Here is a 13354-nt window from a genome sequence, read left to right as displayed (position 1 = left end):
GACTATAAACATAAAATATATAAATGAACATGTTATATATTTTTTTTAAATTGTAAAGATGTTTGCCCGTGAGTGCGCTCGTTTGCGCGGGCGTGCCCGGCGCTTAGCCACAGTTAGCAGTCAGTGGAAAAGGATATAAGAACTAAATATGCAAAGTAAGCCAAGAAGCAATAGTGTAGTGGTAGAGATGTCGGCTGAAGAGCAGGCATTCGTGGTTCGAGCCCCCAAAACATCAATTTTTATTTTTAGTAAAATAAGCACGAAACAAGTCCCTGACAAATATGTACACATATAAAATCATAGTTTATGTAAAATGTAATGAAATAGTCCATTTATTTTGAAGAAATGTGAGATAACAAAACAATAAAAAATGCGAGATGTGCCTATAGCTGAGCTACAGTTTAACAAGGTGAGTGCATCTGCCCGTAGGTGAGCAATGGTTCAACAGGTGCAAAATGAGTGGCCGTAAGTGAGCTGTGGTTTAACATGCTGAAACTGTGTGTCCCTAGCTGAGCTGAGCGTAATATGCATGCTAACAGCCAAATGAAGCGTAAACCAGCGTACCCCGTTTGCTCGGAGCTGCGCACCGTGCCAACAAGCTAACCGACAGGCAACGTTGAGCAAGCTGTATCAAAACTGCCTTTACACAGACACACCCCCTAGCCTGTCTAGACAGTCATAAAAAATAAAAAGCACTGGCCAGGTTCGAACCCAGAATACAATGTACCATAGTCAAGGTACTGAACCACTAAACCATGACAGCAGTATCTAAAAATGCAGTAATAGCAAATATATAGGAATGAATACAAAGTGGAGCATGACGAAGCAGGTTTTGTGAAGTTGATACAATTCCAAAATGGCCAATCACAGATATGTGCGGGAAAAACGGCATATATAAGCCCCATAGGTGGGAATACACAGCATAAATGATTGTAGAACTAACCTGCAGCCAGAATGTCAGGAGTAGGTGAGGGTAGTTGCTTTCAAGCACAGAGGTGGGGCTTTGAGGAGTCCAGATACATGGTCTGGCTCCTAGTCCACAATCATGAGGCCCAACTCATGCAGGGCCAGGTCCTGTGGGGAGCATATAGGGCTGAGGCGTGGGACCGGTTGGCTCATGATCTCACCAGTGCCACAGGGATTCCAAGGACTGGTGAGCAGGTCCGTCACCACCATGTGGACCTGAAGAGACACAAGCAGGACCAATTGAACCTTTGGATCCAGGAGGCCCGGCAAATGCCCAACGCCCCACTACTGAGTAAGTTACATTTAATTACGTATGTAAGAAATTAAACTAGCTGATATTATGGAGATGTGTATTCCAATATTACTTCATTTATATTACAGCTGCAGGTGTCCGTTCTGCGAACCGCAGAGCCTATGGCGATAGGCTGGTGCGGTTGCGCCACCAGGCAGGTCAGTAATCCTCTCCCAGTAACTGTAAAGAAATATAAAAGTATGACAGTTAGCAAAAGAGTGCAGTGTAGTCACTAAGTAATAAAATGTGCAAGTAACAGTGTAAGAGTGTTTGCAAGTATTGCTTGATTACAAAAGTGTGTTGCAGTCTGTAATCCAAACAGAAAAATGAAAATGTCTGAAATAAAGTCTGAAATAAAGATGCCCCACCTGTAATATAATAGTACACAACCTGCAGCAGGCTGAAAAGTACAGCTGCAGAAGATGAGCAAATCACATGTGTGAAATATACCCCTGTTGAAATACTGAAACATGACAGAAGTGAGACTGCTGGAAAGGATTGTAATAACTACAGGTAAAACATGTCAATAAAGACTAGAAGTAAGTACCATCCTGAATAGTAAAATGAAAACAAGTGAGAGAGTGTGAGAAAGAGTTATGAATCCACCAATAAAGTAGTAATAACCCCTGAATAAAGTATACTGCAGTCAGTACAGAATGAAATGAATGTGAGAACGCACTCTCTAAAGCCAAGAATACAGCATCCATGGGACCAGATGACATCCCGGGCTGTGTACTACATGAACTACAATATGAACTGGCACCTCACCTGAGTGTCATGTTTAATCATAGCCTCACCTCAGGTTTCGTGCCCACTGAGTGGCGCAGAGCTACAGTTATCCCAATCCACAAGGGGGGAATCCACCTTGGATCCCGGAAACTACTGTCCCATCAGTCTGACAAGCCTTATCTGCAAGGCCATGGAGCGTATTATCATGGAACTTATAAACAAAGACATTGGCAACCTTCAAACACTGGACCCCACCCAGTTTGGGTTTGTGAATGGTCGATCTTGTCTCCTGAACCTGATTGACTTCTTTGAATCAGTCTCCAGAGCCATGGACAAGGGTAAGGTGGTCCACACAGCCTATCTAGACCTTGCCAAGGCCTTTGACACCATCCCCCACTCTGGAATCATAGATAAACTTACTAAGTTGGGTATTAATCCCTATGTCACCCAATGGGTTGCTAAATGGCTTACTGATAGAACCCACACTGTAAAAGTAGCCGACTCCAAATCCAGCTCCAGACAAGTGACAAGTGGAGTACCTCAGGGTTCAGTCCTGGGGCTGCTCTTGTTTGGCATCTACTTCTCTGAAGTACAGGTCAACACTAAGGGACTCTGGCTAACAAAGTTTGCAGATGACTGCAAACTGGGAGCCATTATTGAATCCCAAATGATGTGGATACTCTACAAAATGGCCTTACAGAAACAGATGCTTGGTGCCAGAGCCATGGGCTCAAGCTCAATGCCAAGAAATGTATTGTTATCCCCTTTGGGAAAAAACATGTATCCATGAATTACCATATAGGTGGCAGTACACTAAACACAGAAAGTGTGATAAGAGACTTAGGGACACCGGTGGACAGTGGTCTCACCTTCAATAACCACATCGCCACAACAGTCAGGAAATCCTTCTATGTGGCACACCTCATCACGAAGGGCTTTTCATCCAGAAAAAAAGGAGGTCATTGTCCCACTGTACTCATCCCTCATTAGACCCATTATAGAATACAATGCCCCATTTGGTATGTACCTCTCAAGACATCTGCAACAACTGGAAAGGCCTCAGAAATACCTCACTAAAAGAATCACAGGCCTAAAGCAGATGCCCTATGCTGACCGCCTTAAAAACTCCAGCTATACTCTGTCGCATATCGTCTACTCAGAGGTGATCTCTGCTTAACATACAAGGCCATGTCAAACCCAGAGCTGTTGGACATGCTACACTTAAAGAAATCCCAATCCCTCAGAGCTACACGCTCCAGGGATCTAAACCTTGTCATCACAATAAACAAAACATGCTGGAGGGATAGGTTCCTGACCCAGAGACTCCCCAGACTCTGGAATAGATTGCCCATACATGTCAAGCAGAGTGCCTCTTTGGACCTCTTCAAGAGGAACCTTGACGATTGGATGGGAGAAAGGAAATTCACCCCAGGGATCACGTCAGTCGCCCTGCTAGACAGGGGTCCAGGAAAGTAAATAATGTGGGAAGAAATAGCCAGGGAATTGTTATGGCTAGGCTTGTATGGGCCCTAGGGCTGATAGCCTAGTAACAACATATGAACCTATGAACCTATGAAGAAGCAGAACCAAACAGCGAAATGTGTTCAAAGTGTTGCTGCAGCTGGAATGTGTATCCCAAAATCTGGATATGTTGCTCTCAGTCTGCAATATGCAGATAGTATGGTTGTCTGACATACCAAACATCCACAGTTGTCTATAGCTATATAAAGCAAATGTAGCAGGATGATGTAGCTGAACAAAGCCAGATATGAATGTGTATGAAGAACAATAAAATGTATATTGATGTAGCAGTAACAGTCCTATCACCAAATTGAAGTAGTTATCATATAGGAAACTGTAGTTAGAACAGTAGTGTGTATATATCTGCAGCTATTAGAAATGTACAGCATATGTATTGGTATTCGAAGGTGTTAATATTATTTTCTTCACCCCACCCTATAATCACATATAACCCATTCCACGTGAAAATGGCATGTGCAATCATAATTAACACCCCTGGACATTTGTCCTGTTGGGTCATAAATATTTGCATGTCCGTTGATGCATCTGCCCTGTTCATACATCCAAACCTGATGGCCTGTTGCCATCAATCAACCCTGCATGTTGTTGGACTGTGTATTGCTGTTCAAATTATGCATGTGTTATGCTCGCTGTTCAATGGTGTGAATATCTGGGTGTTTGGTTAATGGGAATACTAATGCATGCTGTTACAACTAATTGCGAATGGTATTGTATGTTACTAACCCAAACTGTCATGACATAATGCAAAATATAGGATGACAGGAAAGGCGGGTTCCAGCGGACCCACCTCTCCCACCTCAGCTGGCGAGTGCACCTGGCACTAGTGCCCAGTCTGGACCCTCCTCCAGTGGCCCTGTGCCACCTTCGGGTGGAAGCGCTGCAGAGGATGGGGCCCGTCCCCCCTCTGCAAGTGTGGCCGGAGGAGAACCACCACTCCCCCTCCGTAGCGTCTGGACTGTGGTGCGTAGGGAGATCCGGGACTCTGTTCTTGGGCCCCTACGCCAGCCTGAGGCACAGGTGGCACAACTTACGGGCATGCCTGTTGCCCACCCTACACAGCCCCCAGCACAGCTCTGTCCTGGGCAGTGAAGGAACAGTGGCAACTGCCCATGGGTGGATATATCAGTTCCACTGTTGCCATCTGTGGGCTCATGGGCTCTGGATATCCAAACATCCATCCCCGTCAATTGTGTAACCCCCCCCCACACGTGTCATACACTGCCCCTGTATGCGTCTTGTTTGTCTTGTCTATTGACCTACCCAACCTACCTCCCTAGCTATACTGACTTCCTTCACCTGACATACCACTCTCACCTGAAAAAAAAAAAAAGGGCACTCTGTACCCACAAAAAAATTACTTCCCATACATAGCTGCCTATTCCGCACACATGTCTGCTGGACATGGAAACTATCAATTACAATTGGCTGTACAACAAGTATTATTGTTGTCCTGACACCTCTCTCATGGGTGGAAGGTTTCAAATGTCACACCAAATTACATACATATGCACAGCTGTTGCTGATGAAGAAATGGGCAGCTATGGGCCTTACCTACATCCCTCCTGCAAATCCCAAGCTTGTTTCCCTACTGTCTTACCCTCTTTGTGACCCCTTTTTCACCACTTTCCTGTCTCCCCATTTTCATTTCTTTCAAAGAAAATAGTGCGGGTGTGCCCCAGAGTAAGCACTGTTAAGCGGTTGTAAGCGGGTGTGCTCGTGTGTGTGCGGAGCTAAACACAAGTGTGCATGTGTGAGCTCCGCACAAGCCAGCGCTAACCCGGTTACAGCTGCTTAAAAGTGCCTTAGTCACTCTGATTGACAGGTCCTGTAGTCAGTTCAAAAGCAAAATAAAATCCCACTGTCAGTCCCAAACCCAGGACCTTGGAAACAGTAGTCTGCATGACCTACCACTAAGCCATGACTCTTATACAAGAACATTGTGCTAAAATAAATATATCATGTAATAGTAGGAATGAATGTAAAGGGAATATAGGATGTGTAGTACACAAAGCATGTCATTTATACTTACTGTCAAAACTAGTGGATTTCCATAATAGTAGTGTGTGAACAGAAACAGCCATGCTAGTTGGTAGCTAGTAGGTAATAATGTCAGTTAATGTACATATATAAATGTATGTATAGTTACATATATATATATATATATATATATATATATATATATATATATATATATATATATATATATATATATATATATATATAGTTGTAGGTGTCAGTGTGCATACACACTTACTACAGGAAACAGGAGAGAGGAATGGAGAAATGTGAATCTACAACACTTATTTATTTATTATTTATTTTATTTTACATTTGTTGACCGGGCTAGTCTAGCTGGATACATGTCCATTTTCAGTAGAGGCCCGGGGAGAAAAGCTCCACACATAGAAAGAATACAAAATACATTTACAAATGGTATAGAGTAGCATGACATATCGACAATAGAAAAAGAGATTGGAGTTACATATTTGTAAAAATAACAATCACAACAATCACAATATTGTATAGATAATCCTATGCATGGCTACAAAATGAAGCCGAAGCGGTAGGTTAGTAATCTCTGGGATAGGGTAGATACTACGGAGACTAGTCTGGTTTAGAACATGGGCATGACCTATGAGACTTGAGAAATTGTTTGATGTGATTTTTGAATTGATTAATCGAGGTCATGAGTCTTAGGTTAGTAGGAAGGGAATTCCATAGCTTTCCAATGGAGTTGGCGTAGAGAGCATCGCCTCCAGAGTTATTGGATTTAATGGTTAGTACCTGGAGACTATTAGCTGACCTGAGAGATTTTAGGTTGGAGTAGGGGGTCAGGATTTTGCTCAGTGAGGGGGTTCTGTCTGGTTGGTTGATAATTTTAAAAGCTTCTGTAAGTTGGCTGAGTTTGAGAAGACTGGCGAGTTCTAGCCAGCCAAGGGTATTTAGGTTGAGGCAATGGTGAGTACGATACGGTGTTCCTGTGATAAATCTGGCTATATGATTATAGGCAACAGTAAGTTTGTTGAGTTCATGCTTATTGAGGAACGATAGTATTGGGGAGGCATAAAGGAGGGTGGAGAGGAGATGAGTGTGAGCAATGGTTAGTTTGGTGTGAGGGGTTAAGAAATGTTTTATTCTGTACATAGATCCCAGTTTCTTGTTTACGGATTTAATGATTTGGTTAATGTGTATATCAAATTTAAGCTTGTTATCAATAGTCACACCTAGTAGTTTGGTATGAGAGACTGGGACTATGATGGTACCATTTGTGGATTCCACTTGGAACGTGTTGTCCGCATTCAAAGGTTCTTTTCCTAGAGGAGTAGATGCAGAGGGGAAAAATAGTAATAATTTGGCTTTAGTAGGATTAAGGATGAGTTGCAGTTTAGAGAACCATTTTTCAACTAAAGTAAAACAGTTTTGGGTTATTGCTTGAAGTTTCAGGAGGGAGGCATCAGAACAGATCAAGGTGGAGTCGTCTGCATATTGGATGCATGTAGAATTGATGATGATTGAGTGAAGATCATTTATGAAGACTGAGAAAAGAAGAGGACCGAGTATAGAGCCCTGAGGGACGCCGATGGTGTTAGGAAGTAGGTTGGATAGCTTGTTTTGCCATAGGACGGCTTGTTGCCTGCAAGAGAGGTAGGCCTTAAACCAGTTTATAGTTGGGATGCCGAGATGTAGGGTTTCAAGGGTATGAAGCAGATGCTGGTGATTGACCATGTCAAAAGCCTTTGATAGATCAAGGAAGAGAGCAGAGGAAATTAATTTATTGTTACGGTAGTTATTGACTGATTCAACAAAGGAGAGTAGGGCAGTGGTTGTACTGTGATGGGGGTGAAAGCCATGCTGGGTTGCGGACAGAAGACTGTTATGAGTGAGGTTGTGTAATAGTTGTTTGTGAATACACCATTCCATGACTTTAGATATTGGGGACAATATTGCTATGGGACGGAAGTTGGATGTTTCCGTTGAGGTCCCACCTTTGTGAAGAGGGATGATATATGAGGTTTTCCAAATAGTGGGAATGGTAGTTTCAGTTATAGTTCTGTTAATCAAGATTGATATGGGATAGGCAATGGCGTCTGACGCTATTTGAAGGTATTCCGCAGGGAGTTGGTCTGCAGCTAGGGTGGTTGGTTTGAGTTTTTTCAAAAGAGTGCATATATAGGAGGTAGGTACCGGTTGTAAGTTAAAGGTTGGGTGGACTGAGTCTTTAGTATGGGTGGCAGATGAGGAGGTAGTAGTAAGCTGACTGGCTAGGGACTGGATGGTCTCGATAAAAAAAGAGTTAAAAGTGTTGGCTATTTTTTCCAAAGACATGCATCTGGAGCATTTCTCCCCGGGCCTCCGCTGAAAACAGGCTCTGTGGAACCTAGTCGGACATTCCCGGTCAACAAATGTTAATTAAATTAAATTAAATTAAATTCTGGTTCTTTCCCAATGAGTTTCTCAGGAGTGGGGGGTAGTAGATTTACCCGGACGGAGGAGCTTATTAAAGCCAGCCCAGAATTTCTTTGGGTTATTCTGGTGTTTATCCTGGAGGTGAGAAAAATAATGTTTTTTATCTTGGGTAGTGGCTGCTTTAGTTATGTTTCTAAGCTGTTGAAACTTGGTGCGATCTAGAGGGGTTTTGGACGCTCTCCATTTATCCCAGGCCTGGTTTCGAAGTTTAATTTTAGTTTTGGTTTCACTAGTAAGCCAAGGTGCTACCCGTTCCTTAGTTCTGATTAGTCGGTTTGGGGCGTGAGAGTCAAGTATCTTCAGGAAAGTGGTATTAAAGTATGCCACGCTCTCTTCTAGGGGTAGAGTTTTTAGGGTGGACCAATTACAGGATTTGAGTTCAGCTATGAATAGTGTTGGGACAAATTTCTTCTTGTTTCTAACAAGTCTATAAGAGGGAGGGTTTATAGGTGGGCACTTGTGTTTTAGAATATAGGTTATAAGGTGGTCACTGAGGTCATTGGGAAGGGTCCCTGTGGTGTAGTTATGTGTGTCTTTATTGGTAAGAATCCAGTCAGTGATGCTTTTTGTTGAGCGTTGCCAATTCTGGTTGGAGATGAAATATTTTGGGAGAAACCATGCAAGTTAATAGAGAGGGGTTTGTGGGTGCAGAGCAGAGGGACCAGTCAATGTTGAAATCCCTAGTACTATGGTTTCTTGAGGGCAATTGAAGCTAGCCAGCTGAGCGATTGCTCAAGGTTTTCTAAATTATTTCCTGGTGGAATATAAATTACAATGAGATTAATGCATTTTGGGTATTTAGGCAAATTTTTAGGGCAATAAGTTCAATATTAGAGATTTTGGGGGGGTTGGATGGGATTAGTGATGATGTTTAGTGTATTCTTGAACATTACAGCTAACCCCCCTCCCTTTTTGTTAATCCGATCGGCCCTAAGGATGTTATATCCAGGTGGAAGAATTTCTTCGTCCTTAGTGGCTGGTTTGAGCCATGTTTCTGATAGGCACATAATGTCAGGGGAATGGGTAGCTAACATGGCATGAAAATTATGAACCTTATTGTTTATACTTCTTAGATTAAGGTGGAGTATAAGGAGGGAGTTGGTAGAAAATCGGGCAGATTTTAGGGAGTTAGAGTCTGCGGCAGTGGTAGGACCTGGATTGGGGTGGATGTCACCATCTGTGGCGATACATTTTTTCAGGTGGTCTAACAGTCTTTGTAGTTTGAGTAGCAGCTTAAGATTGGATTTAGTTACAGATGCTTTAGGGTGGCGGAGGGTAAGATACACAGTACTGGAACTCAATGTATTGGCTGGGCAGAGAGAATGTGTGTTGGGGTGATAGGGAATGTTTGAATGTGTCCTAGTGCAACTCTTGGGGAAGGGAATCCCTAAGAGTGCTTGGTTTTCATATCTGGTTAAATAGTAAGGAATAAGGAGGAGTACTACTGTAAGAAGGATGATAGAATATGTGATTTTACCCATAGTATGTGAGAGGAAAGCCAGTGGGTAGAAGGAGGCGGAAGACTTTACTTGGTAGTTAAGGAAGGCCGAGAGTGTGGGAGGAGAAGTGGCAAATTGACGGGTGATCGGGATTGGAAAAGAGAAAGGGGGATGTGCTAACAGTCTAATAAATGTAGAGGTAGTGGGGGCAGGTGAGATATGGGGGCAGGGTGGGGCGCGGAGCGAGCCCGAGCGAAGCGAGGGCGAAGCAGAGCGGGGAATACACCGCCAGGAGTCTGCAGGGCCTCACAGCCTGAATCATGAGAGAGATACTAACCTTTACACTCACAGAACAGTGTCCACAGCATACCAGCATGGTCCCTGCCCTTACAATCTGAAAGGGCAACGCCTATCTCACATACCCTTTTATAGCACTGTCCTGAAATCACAGTGAGAACTGCAATCAGTACACAACTGGCTGTATGCAATTAGCAAATGCTGGCTTACAATTGGTGCAGAGGCCATCACATGGACTTATGCAGATACCTACAAAAGCATCCTGTACTCACACTCCACACATGCAATATGTTCATTGCACTGTCTGGAGACAGACAGAGAGAGAGAGAGAGAGACAGACAGAGACAGAGAGAGAGAAAAAAAAAAAAAAACACAAACAACACACAGTACACACACCGAGTCTAAGCTGTCAGCAGTGACAGTAGCAAGCTGTGCCAGCAGCAGCTGGAAGCAGTAGTAGCGGTAACACAACCAGCTGCGACAAACACAGGTAATGTAAAGTAGCAGGTTAATAGTCTGCATACTGTGAACCCTCCATATGTGTCATAGGTCTGTATCTATAGGTATGTCCATGTGATATGTTGTGTGCATGTAGTTCCACCAAAAGGGGATGACTATACATTACATGTCAGTCAGTGTTAGGCCATGATCCTGGCAGCAGTTTTCTGTTGCAGTGAGGCCTGTCTGTAGGATGTGTGTGTGTCAGCTGGTGTAACGACTATGGCGCTTAGTTAGCAGTCATCTGGGAACTTTGTCATCCACAACCTGCACATGTTCACTATTACATCTGAGAAATAAATGCCAAACAAGAGGGGTCCTAGGACAGAGGCCTGTGGGATACCACATGTGACTGGCATTGAGTCTGACATGGCTCCTACAATATCGATATTATGGATTCTGTATGTCAACCAGTGTGCAACCCATCATGTGACATATGTAGTAACATGTAAGCTAATGAGCTTGTCTATGATGCCTGAGTGGAGTACTGTGTTGAAGCCTTAGGCAAGTCCAGGTAGGCTGTATGGATTGCGTTGCCCTCATCAATGGCTGTAGTGACTGTTTTGAAAGGTCAACTAGGTTCAAAAGGCAGGATCAGCCCATCACAAAGGCAAACTGGCCGGGAACAAGTGTCTGCAGGTACCCAATATTGCTGTATATGCATCCAATACTGAATAATTCCATAGCTTAGCAGACCAGGCTGGTTAAGCTTATGGTGCAGGAATTTCCCAGGGTCAGTAGAGGTGCCTCCTTAGTGGAGTGGGACCACTATTTCTGTATGCCAGTGTTCAGGTACATATCCTGTAGTACGGCCAAGGTTAAATATCAGTCTTATATGCGGTTGTATGTCCTCTTGGAGTTCACGTAGCACACATCCAGGGATACCATCAGGTCACATTGATGCTGTGTGTTCTGCTTTGCTGAGGGCGGCCCTCACCTGGACATGTGAGATGATAGGGAGGTTACATTCAGCTGTGATAAGTATTTCTACTTGTGGGGGAGAAGGAGGCACTAGACATGCACCGAACCTGTCTGCAAGAATGTTGCCAATATCTGTGTGTTCGGTGAATGTTAAGTAGGTGTGTATTAACTCAGAGCATATCTGAGGCATTTGGTCCATATGTGTAACATAACTGAAGAAGGCCTTGTGGTTATCTATAGTGTTCGTGGCGATTTCCCTCCCAGAGTAGGCCGTGGATGTTGTTATGAGAGACCGTAGCTTATTACCAGTACTGACCACAGATGCCTTCCCTTAATGTGAATCTGCTCTGTCCTGCAGTAGCCTCCTTCTATTGTTATACAATCTGCCTTTGGCTGGGGTCCACCGGACAGGATGCCTAACCTTTGTGCATAGGGTCTGGGTTAGAAATGTGTGTGCATGTTCCATGCAATCTTTGGGATGTCCATGGGAAGCATTCGCAAAGGGGTCAGCAGTGTGGGTTGTGGCTTTCACTGGCCCAGCGGGCTGCATGGATACAATCTCAGTCCTAACAAGTGAATAACTGTCTAATCACATACATATCAAAGTAGTCTACTGTGCTGGTGGTGGTGGTGGTGGGATATGTATATCCAGGCCGAGTAACTTGTGTCCAGATCACACTAGTGGATGGCATTCCACATACAGTACCTTGGTATGAACCCCCAGAGTGAGGTTGTGCATTGGACCTGCCGCAGTGTGCTGACCGATGGGGCATGCTACTATGTTGTATGGAATGTGGCAGGTATTGTTGCACAGGTGTTGGCTGAGCACTGATATCTGGCCATGTACTTGTGTATCCACCAAGAGACACACACATACTACATATGGGAGTAGTAGTATATCACTACAGTTGAGTATCATGTATAGTATGTGTGCCATATATTGCTGACATAGACTGCTGATATCCTGTTTGTGTTCTCTTCCAGGGACATGGCGCGTCAGCGTAATCCCGCCTACTCTGCAGCAGAAGATGGGGAGATACACCAGAGCCTGGTGCGGGATTATGACATACTGTTTTCCCGCACCAGCCAGAATCAGCAGGAGAGGGCTGCACTGTGGCAAGACCTTGTCCGTAGGGTAAATGACATTGGCACGCATAATAGGACATATGAGCAGGTACGACATCACTGCAGTGATTTAATCAGAAATGTCCATCAGCATGCGTCGGATATCCACAGGCAACAGGTTGCCACAGGAGGTGGGGTGGCCACACATCCCTCTCTCACCAGACTGGAGGGGCTACTCCTAAGTATTGTGGCTCCAGCCCCAGAAAAGCAACAGCAATACACCCGCATCATGATGGAGGCTGGATCCACACAGCAGCACGACATGGAGCGTGCAGGTAATATGCCATATGTACACTTGACTGTTCTGTACACTGTTAGTTTATGCATGTGTAAGGTGTGTCCGTGGTATGTAGCTGTCAACATAGTATGTAATTGTGCAGGTGTGATATTGACAATATCAGCAGCTGACGTGTGAAAGGCAACTGGTGTACTACTGCACTGTATCATATGCAGTATCAATGGCACAGTTGTGCCCACTGACATTAATCTCCTCATTTCTGCAGGTCCCTCTGGTGTTACAGCAAGGCAGGCCATCCATGCTGGTGAGTGTGTTTTAACAATACCTATAATAGTCCTGATAGTGCTAGTAATACTAGTGTAACTCAGTAGTGCTCTGTGTGTATACTGCGGGGTGTGCATGTGTGCATGTGTGCATGTGTACCTGTGTCCACGTGTGCACGTGTCCACGTGTGCATGTGTGCATGTGTGCATGTATCCACGTGTGCATGTGTGCATAAGTGCATCACTGGTAACATTGTGTGGACACTGTAAACTGTGTTTCCTGTCTTCCTCCCACAGGTTCTGGTGCTGCTCTGGTGTCCTGCAGCAGGGAACCTGAATCTGGTGCCACAGGTACTGGTAATGATGATATCTGTGTAATGGCACAGGAAGGTGTGTCAGGGTCCGCCATTGGTCAGTCAATTGACAGTACACAGCTGTCAACCCCATCATTGCGCACAGTCATCCTGCCAGTACATCCTATGTCACCATTGTCCCTAGGTGATGGACAGGATACAGTGGGCATTGGCCAGGGTAATGTGGTATCTGTGGCACATGCTTCCCCACACAGAAGCTATGG

Source organism: Protopterus annectens, chromosome 7.part0, assembly GCF_019279795.1.
Source record: "Protopterus annectens isolate FY-2018-M chromosome 7.part0, PAN1.0, whole genome shotgun sequence".
Lineage (NCBI taxonomy): Eukaryota > Metazoa > Chordata > Ceratodontiformes > Protopteridae > Protopterus > Protopterus annectens.
The sequence above is the reverse complement of the archived record's forward strand: the minus strand, read 5'-3'. Positions refer to the sequence as shown.